The following is a 15,463-nucleotide window of genomic DNA, read 5'->3' as shown; positions in this document are numbered from 1 at the left end:
GCTGATTCGTTATGGGAAGGCCACAACCAGCATTTACAAATAAATCCACTTAAACTTTAAATCACTTTAATTTTTTTTTCAGTGTGGACTGTAATCCAAGATCAGGAGGGAGACAATGCATTGCCATCTGAAACACAAGAAAGTTCAAAATAAGTTTTCAGTGTGCCACCAAAACCACAGTGCTAGGTTTCTGTTAAGGAGAATGAGTAATACCATTCTAGATGTGAAGGTTGCTGTGAGTGGGTAAGAATTCCATCTAACTGATAGGGCAGACTATGTATTCTGCAAGAAAATAAATGATCCCAACTAAAATCTTGCCCTATTTCTTCAGCTCAATAAGAAAGCCCACCCACCATACCCACTTAGCTGAAGTTGCTCTGTGCATACTTGTCTAACATTAGGGTTCAGGAACTGGTCTGTTCTCCATCCTACATCCCCAAACCAGGATTTGGGAACACATTGCCTCCAACCTTGGTGTGGAAGGAGGAATCTGTTCCTGCTGCTGCTCCCAGGATGTGGGATGTGGGTTCACCCTCAGCTCTGCAGCTGGAGACAGTGTGTGTTGAGGCCCCTGTCAGAGCCTCTCTCCCCATTTCTCTTTAACAGTGTAGGCTTCAGATCTTTCTATGCACCCAGGGAAATTACTGATCAAGACAGGGCTCTCCCAAGTTCCTTCCTGGAAGGGGATATGGATCTGTTCAGAAGAGGGATGCAATAACCATTTCTGATTTTGTATGCCAACCTATTCTCCACAGACAACACAAACTGACAAAATATAGGTAACACGTTGTGCATGCTGTGCCTATTTCTTATTTTGTTTTGCCAGGCAAAATAGATTAAAATTAGTATCAAGTTTCCCTCTTGTTCCTCCAATGATAGAAAATTACCAGGGAAGAGAAAATAAGACAGAGATTTTGCTCTCTCAAAAGGCCTTCCAGCTAAATGGATTTTTTTTTAATATTATGAAACATTCTTGCCTGCCTTAATAGACGAGAAAAGTAACAGTAGAACTGTGAAACAAATTGATACATCAAAAAATATTGACCCCTGGCCCACAGCAAATCTATATTCGTATTTGTAATAGTGTTGCAAATTGATAATACAATGGTGTGCTGATGCTGTACTGTGTACATTGATTTGTTGATATTATGGTTATGGGTGAGGTTCTAAACAGACACTGCAAGATAATAAAGGACTGACCTACTAACAGATCTAACAGTGATGTGACAAACACATACATAAAGTCACCCAAAGCCTAATGAGTTGTTTCACAGTTTCATGAAAAACTTTTTTTTTGTCTTCCGTCTATATTATTTAACTTTAACAATACATTTGCCTTTATAAATTTATAAATGCTATGGTCTGAAATTTTTGTGCTGACAGTCAAGCTAACATTGAACAGAAGTATAGTTATTCCAAATGTCATACTTACAAAATTTTGAAATGATAATGTTGCTGATGCCTCCTGATATTAATATGCCTTTGCATTGGGGTAGCCTTGTTACAATCTTCTTTTGGAAGTGTCAGCTGCTTAAGTAAGATTTGATTTACAAAGTAATGCTAAGATATGTTTAATTTTAATTAAGATCTTCACTATTTTCCTGAATAGGAATCTCTGTCCCTGGTTTTAACTTGTAATACCCCATTTAACAAAGGAGTAGCTTCAATCATGCTTAGAGTACTTATGCAAGTTTTCACAGTGGTTGCAGGGATCAGAGCTGTAAAAACAAAGATCAGGTGATGATCTCTTCTTGGAACACACTAGGATATGAGCCTCTATTTTTATTTGTAGTTCCTAAGTCTGCTTATTAAATAGACAATAATAACTTTAATCAGATATATTTATATTTTTGTGTGTCACTGGTGTCAAACAGCACACCTACATGGCTGCAGCATGTGTGAATCTTCCTGCAGTACATTCAGGCTTTGGCTTTCATTAGGCAGTAAGACATGTTGCCTGCAAAAATATCACATAACTTGAAGAGGAGACTTTAATTTCACATGGGAAATGTATTTCATCCCTCTTACATGACATCAAAATCATTGTGCCCTTAATTGTGACTGTGGAAATGAAAATACCAGGCCATAGGATTTGCAATTAGCTTGAGACATCCAGAGGAAATTCTGTAAGTTGCTTTAGTCTCTTTATTTTGCCTTGTCTGAAATTTGTCTGATTGTTGTTTGAGTTTATAAGAGCAATTTTTAGTAGAAATGTCTATGTTTCAATTGAAGTGCTCTAACAAGATTTCTGGTCTCACTTAAGCAATATAACAGAACCCCCAAAACAACTGAGTCGTCTTTAGGTCTTAAATATTTGATTTAAGTATTCTACTAAATACTCAACAAGGTAAGAGTTCCTTAAGCAGAGTTTAAAGATCAGCCTGAGCCATGCCTCCTGCATTTCCTTCTCCAATACATCTGTCAGGACACTGACCAGCTGGGCTGCCAGATGTGCTCCTCCACATTTTGGATAAGTAATCACTTGGGCCTGGGATGCACTGGACAAGCTGTGCCTGAACCCATTTGCAGTTATTTTAGGTGACACACTGAAGTGGTCAGCACAAGCTTAGAAGACTTTATCCAGCACTTCGACAGCATTTCAGAAGAAATTCCTTGGGATTCAGAGTCTAAGATTTCATTTCAATTAATCGTCAGGATGATGAATATTATTTATTCCACTCTAAGATTAATTTTAATCTAAAACATAGTCAGATAGGGTCAATGCAGGCAAAATGATATTTCTTCCTATAGAAGCCCATCTAGATGTAATCCAGTTTGCTTTCCTGTCTCTAAATTTGGTCCGCAAGGGTAATAACAGAAGTGGATCCTGCAGGTGGCCTAGGACTCCCTTGCACTTGAACCTGATGTAGTTAGGCAAGTCTGTTTTCCCATCAAATAAAATTATTATAAACAGCAATATTATGAATTGAAACTCCTCAAAGTTGTTAAATTCTGTCCAGTTTGGAAGAGGAGCTTTATCAGGCAGATCCTCAGTGAGGCAATGGAGCCCAGTGGGCAGAGTGCTGGACAGGGATTGAGAAATCTGAGTTCTCTTCCAAACTCTCCTGACTTTTAAACGACCTTGAGCTATCACTTCTCTGTGCTGCGGTTTCACAGTCTGTATGAGCAGGATAATAATCCTCCACAAAGGTTTTAGAGTTGCTGAAGGAAGGATCTATATGAACACAGCATTTCTTCCACTAGCCTGAGCTAGATGCAGCTATTAGAGGTGGTCAGGATTTGGTCAATTCCTCATCTATTCCAGAAAATCTGAGAAATTTCCATTGTTAGACTCCTTGCTTTCAGTTGTCCATCAAAACACATTTTCATGTTAAAGGTCTTTCTTATCTTTCAGGCCATTACAAAATATCTGCAGAAAATTCCATTTTATTTAGTTATGCATGAATACTCACAGTTCATACTCCTGTTACTGGGAACTGCAAAGTGCCTCTCAGAATCGTACAAATAATAACTTAACATGGATAATGTATCTTTGACCTAAAAAAGGAAAGAGTTTTGCAATATTATAATTAACATCTGTGAGGAAAAAAATTATCTGTTAGTTTATGTTATAGGATATTTTCATTTGACTTTTACTTTGAAAAATTCCCTTTGAAACAAAAATTCTTTTTTTTTTCAAATTTATCTTGATTTTACACATTTTGTGTTAATATACAACAAGCTCTGTGCACAAAAAAAGAACAGTCTACTTTCAAAACTGCTGAATGGTTTGACCTCAAGGGCATAGAAACTGTTGACTCATTGTTTTTACTGCATATAATATTAGTCCTTTGTCACATCCAGGGAATGACATCATCTTCTTCATTGTTAGCAGCAGGTTTGAATAACAGAAAAAGTGCAGCATTAGTTGTCTACTGTGTTTGTTCTTAATAAATGAATGGATATCTGGTACCAAGAATCAGATCAGGGTTTTTGAGTAACATTTAGAACAAGTTTGTGCCCAGACCCTGCAAAGAGCTTTGCTCCTGGCCACCATCTGCAGGGCAGTCGAGCTGGCAGGAGCCCGGAGCCTGCAGAGGGAACATCACTGATGGTTCTGGCTGCTCCAAAGTGATAAGAGGAGGCAGGGAAGAGGAGACTAAGCACAGAATGAAACAGATCTGTTCTTCAAGGTCAGCTTAATAAAAGGAATCCCTGCACTTCTGTGAATCATACTTCTCTGGAATCTAAATTTATGAAAAGTAATTATCTGAAAAGAAGTCATCTCTAGGACACGCAAACAAAATGGGAACTGGTTATCTTCAAAATGCACCATTATAAGTATTTCATCCATTCCAAATTTTTATTCATGTCCTTTAGTCTTCTACTCCCTCTAACTGAAGTATCTATGTCCTAGTCTCAAAGAGTAATTGCCTATCAGAAGTATTTGGTTATATCTGCTTCATGGAAGAGGGATACATCATTAAAGAGAGTGATCAGGCTGGTAGAAGTCTTCTTTGAGGTGAGAGACCACTTTCTTCTGTGGCAAAGAAAATTTTAACTGTTGCTTCCTGAACAATATGTATTCCCAGTGAAACAGAGTTTACTCAGGAAGAGATTCCTTGAGAGTCTGATAAAGTGCCAAATCCTAATCTGCGTTACCCACTGCCTCTAAGTTTTCCCAGAAAAATGTGATTATTTAACTCTAAAATTATACCTTTGTGGTTCCAAAAATATTTATGCTGAAGATAAGTTTCTGTTTTGAGAGAATGAATCAAACTGTACTTTGAAAAGCTGAAATCCATACAACTGTGAGAGAAGCACCCAGGCAGGAGGCTGGGAAAGCTGGAGGCAATGGGTTAAGGAATCCAGGATGGCTCAATCACAGAGGTCCACATACCAAGGGTGGACTCAGGCAAGGGCTACACACATGGAAATACTTCTAGAATACCAGAGCTAAGAAAGAAAAAAACAAGCCATGCTCTAAAATATCAAGTTCAGACCTGTTGGCTTGGAAGCAAAAGTGATCTCATGTATTGACCTCTTCACTTGTGCAGATAGAGACCTGCCTCGCATGTAAGTGGCTCAGGTTGGAGCAGGTGCATCTATCCCAGTTCCTACCCCAAACTTACACCCCAATTTTCAGACTTATCTGTTGTGAGAAGTAAGTAATGCTATACTTTTTTCTTTCATGTTTCATATGTTTTTGCTCTTTTTAGTTCTGGTCCAGAGTTTGTCTTCAATCAACATTTCCAAAAGGTCTCAAGTAGCATGAATTTTGGTGAGGCCAAATCACTTGATTTTCCCTCACACTATTTAGAAGAGGCTTTACTTGGACAAAAGCAATCATGCCAGCCATTTCCCTTCATCCTTTAAAATTACTGGCCACCTCTAAAGAACTTGGCCTCTCTTTTGTGTCACTTTTTGACAACTCATTTGAGTTAAACAGGTTGCCATGGCCAAATTAAATGCTTGGGAAATGGACCATACAATTAATTTGCAATAGTAAGTTGTCTCAGCATCATTTCTTTTCCTCTCAAGGGGAATGCTGGCTCAAGCAAAAGAAAAGATTAACGTAATAAAAATATTCTAAAGACATCCTGTTAATTGTCCCAAGCTCAGATGGTATTGTGTATTCTTCTGTTGTGCATAGCCAGCAAACAGTGTAAAATCCAGAACTCCTTCCCACTGTGAAAGCAGAGCTTCAGTGCTACAGGATAATCCCAGCCTTTCTGGAAAGCAGATGGAAATGTGGTGTGGCAGAGCTTTGCTTTGGGTTTCAGAGGTGAGCTCAAATTTGCCCCATTTATGAATATAACAATATGATTTGTTAATTTAGACACATCAGCAACTTTAATGGAGAGAAAAAAGGTTTGTGTGAAAAAGGAAAATTGCAAGCAAAGAGCAAATTTGGGGGGAAAAAAAGTATTTTTTTCCTCCAAATATGCAAATGAGGTCTCCCATGTTTGTTTGGGGACAGAAAACACTTGAGGTTTTAAATTCAGCCAAAACAGAAACTTTCCTTTACAAATACATTTGCAGTGTTGACCTTGAATATCACATTAAGTGACAGCAAATCTCATAGGAAAATAAGTTAATATATCAAATAAAACTCAGAAATATTCACAAGTGGCTGAGTGAAGCAAAGCTTGCAGAGGAGTTAGATTAAACAAGAGCCTGTAATTCTCTATTTGCTCTAAAATGTCCTTAACAAGGACAAAGTCTGATTTTTGCTTATATGAAAATAGTCATAAAATATGTAGGAAAACACAGAATGTTGTTTGCTTCAGTTCCTGTAAACTAATCAGGCTGAATGATGAGTCTTCCTGTAAGTGGGAGCACTGCTGAATACTATGCATGAAACCCTGTTCCTCCCCTCATAAACAGCTCAAGCTTTGCCTATGTATTAGTGCAGAAAAATAAGTATTGACTTATTCACAAATTACTTTTTAGGCACTGGATTCCCAGAAATATATTTGTATAACAGCATTTAGAAGCAAGTGAATGTGTTAATAACCAGTTTCTCTTTCATTTTATGGCCTTAAAGACACTTTGATCTTATAAAATGATGTTTGTCATCTCAGCTGTGGGGCTCACTTCCTACCTCTTCTTCTAAAATGAATTTTTTACATCAATTCAATATGCCCCTTTTCATTTTATTTCAGACTGCCAATTAAGATGTTTCTTAATATTTTATCAAACAAACAGGTTCCCTACAAGATGCTAACTTTTTCTTGGGTTGCTTTCTTATGTCTTTCCAGAATGAAGTATTTTGGATGTGGTACAGTTTGTTCACATGTCAAACATGGATTTTTTTAATTCTGTCATTCCCCAGAACAGTAAGGAGAGAAAATAAATCAGATGTTTTATCTGATTGTACTTTGATCAGGTTTTTCTCTGTTCTCAAAAAGAACAGTGTGGAGCTTCACTTGCTCCACAAAAAGCATTTTTAGCTCTGAAAATATTTCAAAGATATATCAGTAAAGCCAGACCTAACACTTAAGAGTTCTACTCATCTTAAAAAAAGACTCATTGCTTTACCATGGTCATAAATGACCATTTAGGATCTCCTGGTATTTAATCTCCACTATATTAGCTGTTAGTAGGAGCCAAAATTGGACAGAATTTCACTTGCCATAATACTTCCTATCACTCTCCATCAGTGACATAAGTGGGTGATGAAAAATGTCTGTAATTGTGCTTCTGGGTACATCTTGATACATGGCAATCTAGGAAATACTGACAGTGTGTGTGACACACGTGGGAGAGATGTGTGAGCCTTCCCAGCAGGGAATTTTGCTGAGTTTGAAGTATAAATTGAAACTAAAAATGGTCGTGATTAAGGTCATGGTGGCCATGGAAGTCTAGAGGTCATGGGAGGGCTTGTGGCTTTTAGCAGAAAAGGCAGAAAAGGTTGTGAGCAAACAAGGAAATAATGCTGCCTTCCTTGTGTGATACTCTTGCTATAGGCAGAGGATGTTGCAGACTGTTCTGAACACTGAGTAATTCAAGAAAACAATACAACTGTGAAAACCCAAAAGTTAGATTTCAAGTGTTTTCTAACTCCTTTATTACCTTCTGAAATTATACGGCAAAGATCCAGAGCCTAGACCTTTGGGAAATCTCTAAAGAAAAGTCCGAGGAAGACATTCTTCAAAATAATTTACCATTTAGTTTCCTCAGCATGGTGGAAACTAGATAGAGCTGTTCTGGCTCCCCTCAGTCCTTCCATTTATAGAAAGTACCCAATAACATTTAAACCTTTTTGAAATGTTTGGGAGACTTCTCTATGCTCCAAGGGAGCTGATGTTCTCAATATTTAGGATATGTACTCAAAATGGTTTCTCTCTTTTAGTGTCTCCAGTGCAAAATCATTACATTGCCAGAAATAAATTAAGCCTAACTTGTGGGGAAAAAAATTGGATTCCATCGTGTGTTTCATATTGTACCATTATGAAAATGGTATATTAAATTCAAATACTTCAATTGTACCATTAGATGTTGTCATTATGTGGCTGGCTAATTGATAGGTTATTCCAATGAACATTATAATTTTAGACTTCTAAGAATCATCCATGTGAAGAATTTCCAAACTTCAGAGAAGTAAACTGGGTGTTAGGAAGGAAAAACATGTACTGAGAATATTTCCTAATGCATGTCACTGAAAAATCATTACATAACTGCCGTGTGCATTCCAGGACTTGGTGCAGTCTATTTTTAATACCCGGTATGAAAGAACTTCCTGCTACTTTTTCTTTTTGAAAGCTGCTTTGTGGTTCATTAGAACATGTTGCCAGGCCAAGTTTTCTGTTACCCTTAAACCTCACGTTTACTGCTTTTCTTTTTAATAAAACGGAAACTGTATCAGAAGGAAGAATGTGCTGAGTGTAAGATACCTTTGAGAGTAATGTACGTTGTGTAAGTGTTGCAGTGGTCCCAGAACTAAGCACTGCCAGGCCAGGCCTAGTCTTAAACCCAAAAAGAAATCTAGACATAACAAACACATACATATTTAAGAAAGGCAAAAGAATTTGTATGCCAAACAGCAGCACCTAGCAAAAATTTTCAATCTTCTGTTTATGAAAGCAGATTTTTTTTAAATTAGAGTAGTTTTAATTTCATATTGATCGCCAGTGTTATCACAGGTCACCATTTTGACCATAATTTGGATAATCATGACCATTAACATGAAGCATTTTGCTTAAATGCAATGAAAATTTTTCAAACACAGGCTATGCAAGATATTTCAGAACATTTTAACTGCAGAGAAAGTTTACAGCATTAGTGTAGTTTTACTGTTAAAATCCTGGACAAACAGACTGATAGAGGTGAGATGGCCACAGGGACCACCATTTTCACCTCCTCTGGCTTCCTGCAAAACAAAGGCCACAGGACTTCCTGAAATAATTTCTTTTCAAGCAAGAGCATATCATTTAGGCAATGGTTCAATCAAATGACAGACAACCCACTAAATCTGCTGAAAGTATTTAAAAGTATTAATTTTATAGACAAAAAACACTTGTAACTTGCAAATTAACAGGCAGTCCATTGTACATTAGAAAGGGCTTCCGTGACTCCGTTGCTTTCATCCCTAGCAGAGGAATGGGAGGACAGTTTTTGGTGCCAAACAGCACTCGGTGGTAATTGCTGTAACTCTTGCTGTGAACCTGCTCCTCTGGCGGGGAGGCAGTGGAACGTGTCAGGCACAGGACTGGAACAGGTCATACCTCAGCTGCCCTCCCTGCCACTGCTCCCACAGCCCCCACCAGTGCCATCCCAGCATAGGGAGCAGCTCCTGAGTTGCCTCAGTTTTCACAGAAGGCAAACAGTCAACTGTGGGAGATGTGGAGCCCATTGGGGGACTGTTAGATGATGCTTTCCCTGGGGCTTGTCATGGTAAACTGCGCTGACGAGGATATTTAGGAACTCCAAAGCTAACAAAATATTTGGACTTCCCTTTCTGTTGTTTTGACATTTTCCCACCAGCAGCAATTCCTTTCTCCCTTCACTCTGCCGTCTCTGTAAAGTTTAATCTTCACAGAATACTTTTGGATCATTTATTTCTGCACTTTTTTAGATCTTTACAGTTGGTTTTGTTGCCAAAGAGAGTGGTCCAGTCCTCAATCATAGTGCTCCCAATCTCAGCTGAGCACACTCCCCTCTCCCTCTTCACATCAGAACACTCTGGGTTTATTTTCCTTTATTTTCCTTTTTGTTTTCAGAGGAAATATATTCACCCAAAAAGGTGAAATCTGACCGAGTTCTGCTTATTTCAACAAAGTTTTTATTAAGAAATTCATTGCAGGTCACTTAAAAGTCTTCCACTTCTCTGCTTAACCTTGTCCAGTGCTTCATAATAACATCCAGTTTTCGGTTGCTTGTCACTGTTTGGGCTGGTATTTTCCAAGCCAAGCGTCTGCCTCAGGTTTAAGTTTTGGCAGTTGCCAGCTAAACCACTGTAGTAATTTTCAAGAACAAGGTTAAAAAAATATTTTGCCCCTATTAAAAAATAATAATCTGGTTGCTTCATTCAGAAGTGTTGGTATCCCCATTACAGAAGGAATTTGAAATGAAACACTGTTGCTGGTCTACTTTCATCCATGCACCTTTAAAGCAGCAACTTGGAATTTGGCAGTACCGCTGCTGTGGTTTCACAGATGTGCATCCAAATGTAAAAAAAAGTTGTAAGACTCAGAAAAAAAAAACCTCAGTTTGCATGTGATTGGTTAAGAATGGTTTGCTTTTGTCATTTTGTTAAATTTTCCAAAGGCCAGCCCGAGCTGACGGAGTGTGCTCCGTGTTCGGTGGCTTTCCTGGAGCAGTGGGTACTGCCTGTGCCTGAGGCAATGGGGACCACAAGTGCTCCTCCCTTCCTGTGAGATCTGGGTGCCTCTCCTGTGTGCATCACCTCCCTTTGTCCTGCTGCTGAGAAAAGGAGGATGGGTCACAAAAGTGGAAGAGTTTGGGAGGAGGCCTCCAACCAGGGAGCAGAAAGGGAGAGAAAGGAGGAGATGAAGGCAGTAGAGTCCAAGGAGACAACAATTACTGACCAGTAATAATTCTCCTAGGACATCATGGACAGAAATCAGTTGTGGAAGCAGTTCTGCATGACAAGGGAAAAAAAAGATTATGCATATTTACATAAAGAGATTCTGCTAGGCAGTGGGAAGGGGTATGGTATATTAGGTAAGGAGGTTAATAAGCATCATGGAGATAAAGATAAGATGCCGGAGGAAATAATTACAAAAAAATAAGAGGGTGGATGTGCAGATGAAGCAAGGGAAACTAGGAGATGAAAATAGAGTGTGAAGTGTGTAAGAAGGCAGGAGCCAGGGAATGGAGAGCTGGATAAACACAGCGTGGAAGAGAAAGAGCTAGGAGTTACCTTAAAACAGCACAGAGGAGAAAAAGAAGGCAGGAGCCAGGCAGAAGAAAGCATCAAGGGAAAGAAGGGGTGTGAGTACAGACTGAACTCTGAGAATAAGCTGATTTTCTGAGTCAGACATATATGCAAATTGTGATTTATCTGTAATGGTATAGGAACAGGAATCAGGTATGACTAACATCTATAGCCACATTTTCTTTTCTTGTTAGAGATCTTTATCGCATATTCTGGATGTCTTGAGCCAGAGCCCTGGAGTTAAGGTGACCGCATGTCATTATCTGTTTATTTTTCAGGCTTCCTCTCTCTGATTTTGTTAACAAACATTCTAGTGCCTAAAGTACAATATACGGCTTTTTTAACCACAGTAAAAAGTCTTTCTGCAGAATACATTCGAAAATGCTACAAGTAATTTTGAAATGATAGGTAGGGCTGCCAGCAGTGTCTCTCACTGGCAGAGCAAAGCAAGGCCCTGCACTCAGCTCGATGGCCTTTCACTGTGGGTGTTTGTCCTCTAAGAAGGCTTGCACCATCCCCATTACATTGTGTGTAATTCATCACAGGGGTCAGCAGCACTGCCTTGGCAATTTTACCTCCCACTAGACAGGAACACTGCCTGGAGACACAGGAACAGAGAGTGGGAGAGGGCTGGGTGCTGCCCATGGGCAAAGCAGAGGTGGAGGTCACTGAGCAGCAGCCAGGGAGGGCTGCCCCGTGGTGCTGCTGGAGCTGCAGAGACACCAGTTCTACTCCTCCAGTGGCAAAGCAGGGAGAAACACTGAAATTTGCCCCTATCATGGTGATTCAGCTTGCAAGCATTTGCCATTTATGTTAAAGAAATTCCAAATTTTTTAATATAAATGGCAAATGCTTTCCCACAAACAGCATGTTTGGTCTGTCACATTTTCTGCAAGCTGAAGGCAAGCTTTGCAGAACTGAGCTTTACTTTCCTTTTGAGAATGAAAGCAGCACTGCTGTCAGAAAGTTGAGTTGTTGGTGTGTATCAGGTGATAGAAAAAATTAGTCTGCACATGGTCTGACATGCTTTTTTAACATATACTTGGGAGCTGCAAGTGTTGATTTGCTGTCTGTGTATCTGTTTGTCATACTGATAGCTTAAATCCACAAATTACACTTCTAATAACAACTCCTAGGGTAAGGTTGCTGTTACTGCTTGGTTCCTCCTAAAGATTAAACAGAGCTAAAAGTTGGTACATTGACCTATTGCTTCTTGAGGCAGATCTCTGTTAAAATTCTGACCTACGTCCCAGCTAAAAATGTGTTCAATCTTTTCTTAATTTGTACTAGATACTTGTGTACATTACAAAACTGTCTCGCAATTTGGCAAATTAAGTTGTCTGTGGTTTGCTCTGGAATTGCAGAGATATTGCAGTGCACTGCAGCATTGCATAATGAGGTTCCCCAGACTTTCCTTACTCGAGTGAGTAACAGCAATTCTTATCTCTAGCGAGCATCAGATTCATCCCGTTTTTGAGAAAAGAATTAGTATCAAATATATGATGGGCATGTTATGCCTTGTGGCTGCAATGTTGTTTCAATTAACTTCCCTGAATATACCACAATGGAAAGTGTCAGCTTTTTGCCTCAGAGGCCTATAATTAGATTAAATGAATACTGTTAATTATCTACTACCTTCTTTACACAAAACAGTATGTTTCCATAAATTAAAGTGCTTGTACAGGAAGGAAATTGTTGTTCTCTCCAATACATGCATACTGTGCTGGATTGTGGATACTGTTACTCTATCACAGTGTAGCACAGCTCTTTGTCTGCAGCCCTTATTTACAGGAGCTAAAACAAATTACATCTGAAAAATCCACAGACATCACACTATTTAAAGCATATATGTTGGTGCAAGGAGGTGATATTACTAAGTGTTACAGTGCTCATGAAACAAATACACTTTTCTCTTTGACAGATGTTCTCTACAAAATTCTCTTAGAGAGATTAAGTATAGCTTTGTTTGTGTACCTACAGTCACACCCTCGAGGACTATGTTATGTACAGAGAGAAAACTGCTTTTTCTAACAGAGTGTAATTCTTTCAGAAAATTTTAAAAAGTCCATCCTGTAAGAAGCATTTAGAGTTAACGGCTTGGTTCCCAGGCCTGTGCATATTCCAGCTAGTGTAGACTGAAAATCTCCTCTGCCTTTTCTCCAGCATTACTATATGCAAGCAAAAGTTCCTGACTGATCAATTCGCTGCCATCCTGGCATGCCTGATTGGGAAGTGCAGATTTTCAAATGGTGGTACATCACCTCTAGGGTAACATATCTGAAGCAGAAAGTACTCTTTTTGATTTGACAAAGTGTATCCCAATGTCCCTATTTCCATCAGAATAGATGTTAATAACTTCAGGCCTGAACATGCGATCCTCCCTCCCCAGAAAATTACAATTAACTTTTGCAGAAGCCCTCATTCTGGCCTGCAATATACTCCGCATATAAATGTGATCTGTACCCAGGATTGCTCTTGTGTTTCATTAAGGTCAAACCCTGAAAAGCTTTTGAATACTCAGTGTTCCTACAAGGCATCGCATTTTATTGTGGTTTGTGCTGTGTGTATTTTCCTTTAAATGTTCATTAGCTTTGTGTATAAAAATGTTCATTAAAATATCATTGTGCTGGTAATAATCTTAATATTGAGGAGTGAAGAGGGCTGTGTTGCAATATAAATGCTGCCCCGTTTCCTGCTCTCAGGGTGTAACAGGAGAAAGAAAGACCATCTTGATAGGCACTATCTGCTGAAGGAAAACTTTCACAGGAACTGTGAATCGACTTTAACCTCTTAGTGGCTGCACTGTGAAGAAAATGTTTCCAGCTTCCTAGACAGAATTAGGCTTCTTTAATTTAAAAGACTCTCATAAATGCTAGTGGTCCTTATAATTACTGCTACAAATATCAGAAAACAGTTACAGAGGAACAAAGAAATGCAACTGGAAACATGGTTCAGTGGTCTTGTACTTCCCTGAAAAGCTGATTATACTTTTGGCTGATTCAGTTTCTTTCAGAGGGAATTTACCCTTTCTGGCAGTTTGAGTCTGGTTGCACTAAGGGCACAAAATGCATCTGGGGATGAGGAAATTGGCTCGGGGTCCTGTGTGTGTCAAACTGAATTTTGCCACCAAGCTCTAGATTTTGTCTTTTAGCCCGAGTGCCCCTTGTTTTGTCAGATTCAGAAGCTATTTTAACACTAGTTTAAAAATAGAGCCATTTCAGTTGTTCTTTTGCAGGTGCCTTGCCCAATTCCCTGCTTTCCCTGCATGACTTATCTTGTAGGATAAGCAGTAATGAAAGGTCAAGGTTATTCTGAAGTATTCAGCATCGGAGAGTTCTCTTCCTCATAGATCCTTAAGCTGAACTTCGCACAATTACAACTGATACTGTGCTGAAAGGTAATTCAAACAGGGAAAAAGTACAAAATGACAAGCAAGAGCCTTTGGCACTGTAAAATGTCCCTGGTGTGCTTCTTCAAAACGCAGAAGCCATTTTACCACTCAGAGCCATGGCAGAAGTGAATTATTTTTTTTTTTCTGAGTGAGGCTCTGTAAATTAGGGCTGCAGAGCCAGGCTTAGCACATCTGGCTCTCAGAAATGTGCCATGTACTTTACATCCGAAGATAATTTTCTCGCCTCTGTGACACAGAAGCCAAGAAGCGTGGATTTTTCCTCCCCCCTCTCTCGCCTGTCTGATTTTCAAATGTAACACAAGATTATGAAAAGCTCCTGCTGGTAGATACACCTTGCTAGCCATTTTTTTAAAGGAAACCTGGAGACAAACCTGCTTGGTTTTGCCTTCTAACGTGAGCTGTGCTGGGAGAAGATGCTTCTGCCTCCCTGGACGCGGGGCTGGGGGAGGAGAGCCCGGCGCAGCAGCGGGAGCCCCGCCGCCGCCGCCGCCCGGCAGCGGCCACAAAGATGTGTTAGAAACATCCCCCCGGCAAGACGTGGGTCCCTTCTCTGTACTCACTGCGGCTGCGAAAGCACCGGAGTTACGCTGAGGAGACTCCAGTCCCGGCTGCGGGGAGAGGGAGGAAAGGGAGGGAAAAAGAGAAAAGGAAAAAAAAAAAAAAAAAGAGAAAGGAAGAAGGAGAAGAGAGGAAAAAAAAAAAAAAATGGGGCGCAGTGCGAGTTGCGGCGGCGGCGGGAGAGAGGTGGCGGGGGCGGCCGGGGTGTCCCGAGCCCCGGGGCCGCGCAGCGCTGCCCGGCCGGCGGCCGCCCCGGGCCTGGCGGCGGGGGCCGGGGCGCAGCGAAGCGGCGGCGGAGCCCGCGGAGGAAACTAAATAAATAAAATCAGACTGTTATTTAAGGCGCGTAAATTTAAAATTATTTGGACAGGAAGAGCAAGGGGAGCGGAGCCGCAGGAGTCAAAGTAACGGTTTCGGAGCCGGGCGCGGCCCCCCCGCCCCGCGGCCCCGAGCCCGGGCGCTCCCCGGGGGCCGCCCGACCTGCCCGCACCTCGGCCGGCGCGACCCTCCCTCCTCCCCGGGGACCCCGGCAGAGTCCTCCGGGAGCACCGACATTTTGAGTGCCTGTGTGGTGGGGCAGGCTGTGCTGAGAGCCGGTGAGAAATCTTTCTTTCTCTCGCTGTCCTTCTTTCTCCATTTTTTTTTCCTTTCCC

The 15,463-nt window shown here is 40.4% G+C and overlaps 1 long non-coding RNA gene across 1 annotated transcript; it reads right to left on the bottom strand.

Annotated features, from left to right (window-relative positions):
* Positions 1 to 44: 44 nt before the first annotated feature.
* On the bottom strand, positions 45 to 14,933 carry LOC121665850. The gene is made up of 3 exons (XR_006016504.1): positions 14,813 to 14,933; positions 3,414 to 3,498; positions 45 to 127 (listed from the first exon to the last, which is right to left on the bottom strand). It is a non-coding gene; the product is annotated as an uncharacterized LOC121665850 (long non-coding RNA).
* Between the last annotated feature and the right edge of the window lie 530 nt (positions 14,934 to 15,463).

This window comes from Corvus kubaryi, unplaced genomic scaffold (assembly GCF_017639235.1).
Source record: "Corvus kubaryi isolate FWS band 111438036 unplaced genomic scaffold, C.kubaryi_AGA036_p1.0 37334, whole genome shotgun sequence".
NCBI lineage: Eukaryota > Metazoa > Chordata > Aves > Passeriformes > Corvidae > Corvus > Corvus kubaryi.
Note: the sequence above shows the minus strand (reverse complement) of the source record. Positions and strands in the feature narration are given on the sequence as shown.